This window comes from Arachis ipaensis, chromosome B1 (genome assembly GCF_059453495.1).
Source record: "Arachis ipaensis isolate K30076 ecotype BB chromosome B1, ASM5945349v1, whole genome shotgun sequence".
Lineage (NCBI taxonomy): Eukaryota > Viridiplantae > Streptophyta > Magnoliopsida > Fabales > Fabaceae > Arachis > Arachis ipaensis.
Genome location: NC_142436.1, coordinates 68419764 through 68428814, shown reverse-complemented (window position 1 = coordinate 68428814; position 9051 = coordinate 68419764). Strand labels below are relative to the sequence as shown.

The following is a 9051-nucleotide window of genomic DNA, read 5'->3' as shown; positions in this document are numbered from 1 at the left end:
GTTCATCATTCAGTGGGGTTCTCAGATTTGTTGGTTGTGCTTCAGTGCTTGTTTCCTCTGTCAGCATCTCATTATGATCATTGCTTGGTTCTTTGTTTTCTTGGTCTGCTTCTTGTGAGAGTTTGAAGACATTAAAGCTGAGTCGTTCATCATGGATCCTCAATATTAGCTCCCCTCGCTCTACATCTATGAGTGCTCTGGCTGTAGCTAGGAATGGTCTTCCCAATATGATTGGGTGAGTGTGACTCTCTTCCATGTCCAAGATGACAAAGTCTGTGGGAAGAAAGTATTTCCCCACCTTTAACAATACATTTTCCACCACCCCTATTGCTTGTTTTTGAGTTTTGTCAGCCAGCCTGATGACTACATCTGTGGGCAATATCTCATTGATCTACAGCCTCTTCATCAGGGATAAGGGCATTAAGTTGATGCTTGCTCCCAAATCGCAGAGTGCTCTATCAAACATTGTTTCCCCTATGGCACAGGGGACATGAAAGCTCCCTGGATCTTTTCTTTTCGTAGGCAACTGCGGTTGAATGAGGGCACTACACTCCTTGTTCATCACTATAGTTTGCCCTCCCTTGAGTGAGCTTTTTTTGGGTAGCAGTTCCTTCATATACTTGATGTATGCAGGCATTTGTTGGATAGTCTTGATGAACGGTATGTTCACATGCAAAGATGCAAACAAGTCAAGAAATCTTGAGTATATTCTCTTCTCCACAGCACCATTGAGAGGTCGAATTTGTCTTCTCGCAACAAATTTCCTTCGGCAAGTGTACCGAATTTGTTGTTAAGTAAAAACTCACAATAGAGTGAGGTCGAATCCCACAAGGATTGATTGATCAAGCAACTTTAATTAGAGGAATGTTCTAGTTGAGCGAATCCAGGATTTGAGTTTAGAATTGCAGAAAATAAAATGGCGGGAAGGTAAATGACAGAAAAAGTAAATGCTAAAATTAAAGAACTGAAAGTAAATGACTGAAGTAAATTGCAGAATTGTAAATGGGAATGGGGGAATTGCTCATAAAAGTAAGTGACAGAAAATAAAGAGAATGGGTAAGATCAGAAATGGGGAGTTCATTGGGCTCAGGAAATGTTGCATTCTCCGGATCAATTTCATTTTCATCTCTTCCTCAATCAATGCACTAATTGATCTCCTTGGCAATCTTAAGTGATTGAATTACAATTTCTTGTAATTCAATCTCTCAAATATTGATCAATAGCCAATTCCTTGGTCAATTGCTCATGAGAAGAGATGAAGTATGGTCACTGATTATACCACATGCATTTCCCAAATCAAGTGTTGAGAGGATTATAGTCACATATCCATCCAAACCCAATTTGGTCCAGCATGAGAAAGCATTTCTAGCTTGATCTCTTCATTCCTCTTTCAAGGTTCAGAAGAGGTCCAAGTATGAATAGCTTCTTTTCCAAGATAACTACCCAATTAGATGAAGATCGAAAGCTTTCAAGTAAAATCAAGAGAAAAGATAGAAGAAGAATAATAAAAACTAGTATTGATCCATCAAATTACAACAGAGCTCCCTAACCCAATGAAAGGGGTTTAGTTGTTCATAGCTCTGGAAAATGAAAATAAAGATGGAGAATACATAATGAAACTAGAAGTGCAGAGAAAGTAAATACAGAGAGTAATTCTATGCCCAGAGGCTCCCTATATTTTCCAACTCCCGATTAATTCAAAGCTACTCCTATATATACTACTCTTCTACCCTTCTAGTTGGTTCTTCAAGTCTTGAGTCTGGGCCTTTGGATCTTGAGTTTGAAGCAGTTATCTTCTTCATTGGGCTTGGCTTTACTTGTAGAGAGAAATTGTGAAGTGGGCAGAGACTTTTGCTCAGGACGTTAGTGGTGTTAACATTCAGTGAATATATGGGTTCAAGAACGTTAGTGACATTCAACTTTTTCACTAACGTTCCTTACCCAAGTAAGAGCCACGTTAACCTCAACGTTAGTGGCACAAACGTTGTCACTAACGTTGCCTCTTTGTTCTTCGCGCACGTTATTGGGACTCAACTTTCCCAATAACGTTGAGAAGCCTCCCCCTTCCCAACGTTAGAGTCCACGTTAACTTAGTTAACGTGGCTCTTTTAACGTAGGCTTGCCAACCTTTGAGAACGTTAGTGACACTTAACATTGTCACTAACGTTCCAATGTGCCCCTTAGCTCCCACGTTAGAGTCCACGTTAACTAGGTTAACGTGGCTTCTAACGTGGCTTATGCTAGCCATCTCCAACGTTAGTGACAAAGTTGAGTGTCACTAACGTTGGTTCAACATTCCCTTATCCACGTTAGCTTCCACGTTAACTAAGTTAACGTGGGAGTTAACGTGGCTCATGGTGGCATGGGTGGGCTCCTTCCAACGTTAGTGACAATGTTGGGTGTCACTAACGTTGGCGTCACCTCCCTTCCTCACGTTAGCTTCCACGTTAACTAGGTTAATGTGGGAGTTAACGTGGCCTAGAGTGACTTGGCCAACGTTAGTGGTAATGTTGAATGTCACTAACGTTGGCTTCCCCCCTTTCTTCTTAACGTTAGAGATCATGTTAACTAAGTTAACGTGGACTCTAACGTGGCCACTTATAGCTTGGTCCAACGTTAGTGATAATGTTAAGTGTCACTAACGTTGGCTCTATTTCCTTTCTTCCACGTTAGAGTTCACGTTAACTTAGTTAACGTGACTCTTAACGTGGGCAATGATGGCTCCGAGAGCATTATTGGCAATCACTTTTCTCATTAACTTTGCAAGTTACTCCCATTCTACGTTAGTGTTAACGTTAGTGTAACTAACGTAGCCACTAATGTGGTTCTTCTTTGCTTCCTTTGTCCTGAAATCAAGCAATAAAGTGCATCAAAGTTCTAGTCCAAGTCATGGGAAATGCAACATCAAATTTATCCTTAAATTCATGCAAAATCCTCATGAAATCATGTAAAGTGCACAATGTATGCTTGAATCAAGATGTAAGTGAATATCTACCCAAAACTAGCTTATTTCCTAAGGAAATGCATGAAACTACCCTAAAAACAATAATGAAAAGGTCAGTAAAACTGGCCAAAATGCCCTGGCATCAGAGGTTAGGAAGGGTCCCATGAAATCAATCCCCCATACATCAAACAGCTCCAACTCTAGTATGAATTGCTGTGGCATCTCATTTCTCTTGGTTTGATTACCAGCTCTTTGGCATTTATCACATCTTGACACCATTTCCTTGGCATCCTTAAACATTGTTGGCCAGTAAAATCTGGATCGAAGCACTTTTGCTGCTATCCTTTTTCCACTAAAGTGACCTCCATATGCAGATCCATGGCACTGCCATAATACTTCCTGCCCTTCCTCATGAGGTATACACCATCTTAGGATTCCATCAGCACACTTTTTGAACAAATAAGGATCAATCCAGATGTAGTGTTTGGTATCCTTGATTAGCTTCCTCCTCATGTGCCTATTGATGTTAGTTGGTAGCTCCCCAATAGCCTTGAAGTTGGCTATGTCTGCAAACCAAGAAGCTACTCGAATCATCATCAATTGTTCATCTGGAAAGCTTTCATTGACTGCTACCTGCTGCATCTTCTCTTCTTGTAGGATCTTTGAGAGGTGGTCAGCTACCTTGTTCTCTACTCCGCTCCTATCTTTAATCTCAATATCAAATTCTTGGAGCAACAAGATCCACCTTATTAGTCTAGGCTTAGATTCTTGTTTGGTAAGCAAGTATTTGAGTGCTGCATGATCAGTGAATACAATTACTTTTGAGCCAATAAGATATGATCTAAACTTGTCAAAAGCAAAAACTATAGCTAAAAGTTCTTTCTCCGTGGTGGTATAGTTCCTTTGATTCTCATTGAGAACCTTGCTAGCATAGTAAACATGTACTAGCTTGTCTTTCCTCTGTCCTAGAACAGCACCAACAGCAAAATCAGATGCATCACACATTATTTCAAAGGGAAGATCCTAGCTTGGTGGTGCTATAATAAGTGCAGAGGAGAGTTTCTTCTTAAGTTCATCAAAGGCTATCATGCACTCTCTATCAAAAACAAAGGGAGTATTTAAGACAAGTAGGTTACTAAGGGGTTTTGCAATTGTTGAAAAATCTTTGATAAATCTCCAATAGAACCCAGCGTGTCCCAAAAAGCTTCTGATTGCTTTGACATTGCAAGGTGGAGGTAATTTTTCAATTACTTCCACTTTTGCCTTGTCCACTTCTATACCATCTTTTGAAATATTGTGACCAAGAACCACCCCTTCAATCACCATAAAATGGCACTTCTCCCAGTTTAAAACTAGGTTGGTTTCTTGACACCTTTTTAGCACAATAGCAAGATGGTATAGGCAATTAGAATATGAGTTCCCGAATACAGAGAAGTCATCCATGAATACTTCTATGAACTTCTCAATCATGTCTAAAAAAATGGAGAGCATGCACCTTTGGAATGTTGCAGGTGCATTACACAACCCAAAGGGCATTCTCCTATAGGCAAAAACACCATATGGACAAGTAAATAAAGTTTTTTCCTGGTCCTTGGGGTCTACAACAATTTGGTTGTAGCCCGAATACCCATCTAGGAAGCAATAGTACTCATGTCCTGCCAACCTTTCAAGCATCTGGTCCATGAAAGGTAAGGGAAAACGGTCCTTCTGGGTGGCTTCATTAAGTTTCCGGTAGTCAATGCACATACGCCATCCGGTCACTGTCCTTGTGGGTATCTGATGAGCGGATAATTTATACACTTTTTGGCATTGTTTTTACATAGTTTTTAGTAAGATTTAGTTAGTTTTTAGTATATTTTTATTAGTTTTTAAATAAAATTCACATTTCTGGACTTTATTATGAGTTTGTGTGTTTTTCTGTGATTTCAGGTAATTTCTGGCTGAAATTGTGGGACTTGAGCAAAAATCAGATTCAAAGGTTGAAGAAGGACTACAGATGCTGTTGGATTCTGACCTCCCTGCACTCAATATGGATTCTCTGGAGCTACAGAACTCCAAATGGCGCGCTCTCAATTTTGTTGGAAAGTAGACATCCAGGGCTTTCCCGCAATATATAATAGTCCATACTTTGCCCGAGTTTAGAGGATGCAAACTGGCGTTCAACGCCAGTTCCATGCTGTATTCTGGAGTTAAACGCCAGAAACAGGTTAAAAAGTGGAGTTAAACGCCAGAAATAGGTTACAAACTGGTGTTCAACTCCAAAAGAAGCCGCTACACGTGTAAATCTCAATGCTCTTCCCAAGCACACACCAAGTGGGCCCCAGAAGTGGATTTCTGCATCAATTACTCATTTCTGTAAACCCTAGTAACTAGTTTAGTATAAGTAGGACTTTTTACTATTGTATTTACATCTTTGGATTATCTTTTGATCCTTTGATCATGTTTAGGGGGCTGGCCTCTCGGCCATGCCTGTACCTTGTTCTTATGTATTTTCAACGGTAGAGTTTCTACACACCATAGATTAAGGTGTGGAGCTCTGCTGTTCCTCATGAATTAATGCAAAGTACTATTGTTTTTCTATTCAATTCAAGCTTATTCCTATTCTAAGATACGCATCCAAGAACATGATGAATGTGATGATTATGTGACGCTCATCACCATTCTCACCTATGAACGAGTTCCTAACAACCACTTTCGTTCTACATGAAGATGAGATAGAATGAATATCTCTTAGATATCTAATACAGGGGACCGAGTCCGAGATATTAGAATCTTCGTGGTATAAGTTAGAACCCATGGACGGCCATTCCCGAGATCCAGAAAGTCTAAACCTTGTCTGTGGTATTCCGAGTAGGATCTGGGAAGGGATGGCTGTGACGAGCTTCAAACTCGCGAGTGCTGGGCATAGTGACAGACGCAAAAGGATAGTAAATCCTATTCCAGTATGATCGAGAACCGACAGATGATTAGCCATGCAGTGACAGTGCATTGGACCATTTTCACAGAGAGGACGGGATGTAGCCATTGACAATGGTGATGCCCAACATAAAGCTTGCCATGGAACGGAGTATGAAGGATTGGATGAAGACAGCAGGAAAGCAGAGGTTCAGGAGGAACAAAAGCATCTCTATACGCTTATCTAAAATTCTCACCAATGAATTACATAAGTATCTCTATCTTTATTTTACGTTTTATTTGTCTTTTAATTATTATAACTCTATAACCATTTGAATCCTCTTGACTGAGATTTACAAGGTGACCATAGCTTGCTTCAAGCTGACAATCTCCGTGGGATCGACCCTTACTCGCGTAAGGTTTATTACTTGGACAACCCAGTGCACTTGCTGGTTAGTTGTGCGAAGTTGTGACAAAGAAGTGTGATTCACGTTTGAGAGCACCAAGTCTTTGGCGCCATTGTTGATGATCACAATTTCGTGCACCAAGTTTTTGTCGCCGTTGCCGGGGATTGTTCGAGTTTGGACAACTAACGATTCATCTTGTTGCTCAGATTAGGTAATTTTATTTTATTTTTAAGCTTGTTATTTCTTATTTTCGAAAATAATACAAAAAAATATTCTTCTTTTTCGTTTTTCCCAAAATAATTTTCAAAAAAACCAAAAAAAATTCTTATAAAATCATAAAAACAAAAAAAATTTATGTTTCTTGTTTGAGTCTAGTGTCAATTTGTAAGTTTGGTGTCAATTGCATCTTTTTAATTTTTCTTAAAAATTTTTCGAAAAATTCATGCATTGCATTCTTCATGATCTTCAAGTTGTTCTTGACAAGTCTTCTTGTTTGATCTTCAATTTTTCTTGTTTTGTGTCTTTTCTTGTTTTTCATATGCATTTTCAATTTGTTAGTATCTAAAGTTTGAAAATTTCTAAGTTTGGTGTCTTGCATATTTTTCTTTTCTTAAAAATTTTCAAAAATAAGTCTTGCTGTTCATCTTGATCTTCAAAGAGTTCTTGGTGTTCATCTTGACATTCAAAGTGTTCTTGCATGCATTAGGTGTTTTGATTCATAATTTTCATGATTTGTTTCAATTTTGTATTTTTCTCTTTCATCATTAAAAATTCAAAAATAAAAAAAATTTCTTTCCCTTATTTCACTCATAAATTTCAAAAATTTGAGTTGCCTTTTTCAAAATTTTTTAAAATTTAGTTGTTTCTTATGAGTCAAGTCAAATTTTCAATTTAAAAACCTTTTCTTTTTCAGATCTTTTTCAAAAATCAAATCTTTTTCGTTTTTCTTTCATAATTTTTGAAAATTTCAAATTGATTTTCAAAAATCTTTTTCTTATTTTGTTTCATAATTTCAAAATCTTTACTAACAATTAATGTGATTGATTCAAAAATTTTAAGTTTGTTACTTGCCTATTAAGAAAGGTTCAATCTTTAAATTTTAAAATCTTATCTTTTAAGTTTCTTGTTAGTCAAGTAATCAACTTTAATTTTCAAAATCAAATCTTTTTAAATTTCTTTTTCAAATATTTTTCAAAATAAGTTTCATCACATCTTTTTCAAAATCAATTTCAAAATCTTTTCTAACTTCTTTTCTAACTCCTTATCTTTTCAAAAATTGATTTTCAAATCTTTTTCAATTAACTACTTAACTTTTTGTTTGATTTTAAAAGTTTACTATTTCAATCATATCTTTTTCAAAACTACCTAACTAATTCTCTCTAATTTTCGAAAATCACCTGCCTTTTTTTTTCAAAATTCCCTTTTAATTAACTAATTGTTTTAAGTTTTAATTTAATTTTATTTTAAAATTTTCGAATTTTAACTTTAATTTCAAATTAAAAACAAAAATACTTTTAATTAACAAAAATATTTTTCTCCCCCTCATCTCTTTCTAATTATTTTATTTATTTACTAACACTTCTCTTCATCTAAAAATTCGAACCCTCTCTTCCTCCTGGTGTTCGAATTTCTCTTCTTTTATTCTTTTCTTCTTCTACTCACATAAAGGAATCTCTATACTATGACATAGAAGATTCCATATTTTCTTTTTTGTTTTCTTCTTTTTCATATGAGCAGGAACAAGGATAAGAACATTCTTGTTGAAGCTGATCCTGAACCTGAAAGGACTCTGAAGAGGAAGCTAAGGGAAGCTAAAGCACAACTCTCTGGAGAAAATCTGACAAAAATTTTCGAAAAAGAAGGAGACATGGCCGAAAATAATAACAATGCAAGGAAGATGCTTGGTGACTTTACTGCACCAAATTCCAATTACATGGAAGAAGCATCTCAATCCCTGACATTGGAGCAAACAATTTTGAGCTAAAGCCTCAATTAGTTTCTCTGATGCAACAGAACTGCAAGTTTCATGGACTTCCATCAGAAGATCCTTTTCAGTTCTTAACTGAATTCTTGCAGATCTGTGATACTGTTAAGACCAATGGGGTTGATCTCGAGGTCTACAGGCTTATGCTTTTCCCATTTGCTGTAAGAGACAGAGCTAGAATATGGTTGGACTCTCAACCTAAGGATAGCCTGAACTGTTGGGATAAGCTGGTTACGGCTTTCTTAGCCAAGTTCTTTCCTCCTCAAAAGCTTAGCAAGCTTAGAGTGGATGTTCAAACCTTCAAACAGAAAGAAGGTGAATCCCTCTATGAAGCTTGGGAGAGATACAAGGAACAGACCAAAAAGTGTCCTTCTGACATGCTTTCAGAATGGACCATCCTGGATATATTCTATGATGGTCTGTCTGAATTATCAAAGATGTCATTGGACCATTCTGCAGGTGGATCCATTCACATAAAGAAAATGCCTGCAGAAGCTCAGGAACTCATTGACATGGTTACAAATAACCAATTCATGTACACTTCTGAAAGGAATCCTGTGAATAATGGGACGCCTCAGAGGAAGGAAGTTCTTGAAATTGATACTCTGAATGCCATATTGGCTCAGAACAAAATATTGACTTAGCAAGTCAATATGATTTTTCAGAGTCTGAATCGAATGCAAGCTGCATCCAACAGTACTATAGAGGCATCCTCTGAAGAAGAAGCTTATGATCCTGAGAACCCTGCAATAGCAGAGGTGAATTACATGGGTGAACCCTATGGAAACACCTATAATCCCTTATGGAGAAACCATCCAAAT

The 9051-nt window shown here is 37.3% G+C and overlaps 1 non-coding gene across 1 annotated transcript; it reads right to left on the bottom strand.

Moving 5' to 3' along the window:
* Positions 1-8505: 8505 nt before the first annotated feature.
* LOC148576930 (small nucleolar RNA R71) lies at positions 8506-8613 on the bottom strand. Its single transcript, XR_015904702.1, has one exon. It is a non-coding gene; the product is annotated as a small nucleolar RNA R71 (small nucleolar RNA).
* Positions 8614-9051: the final 438 nt, after the last annotated feature.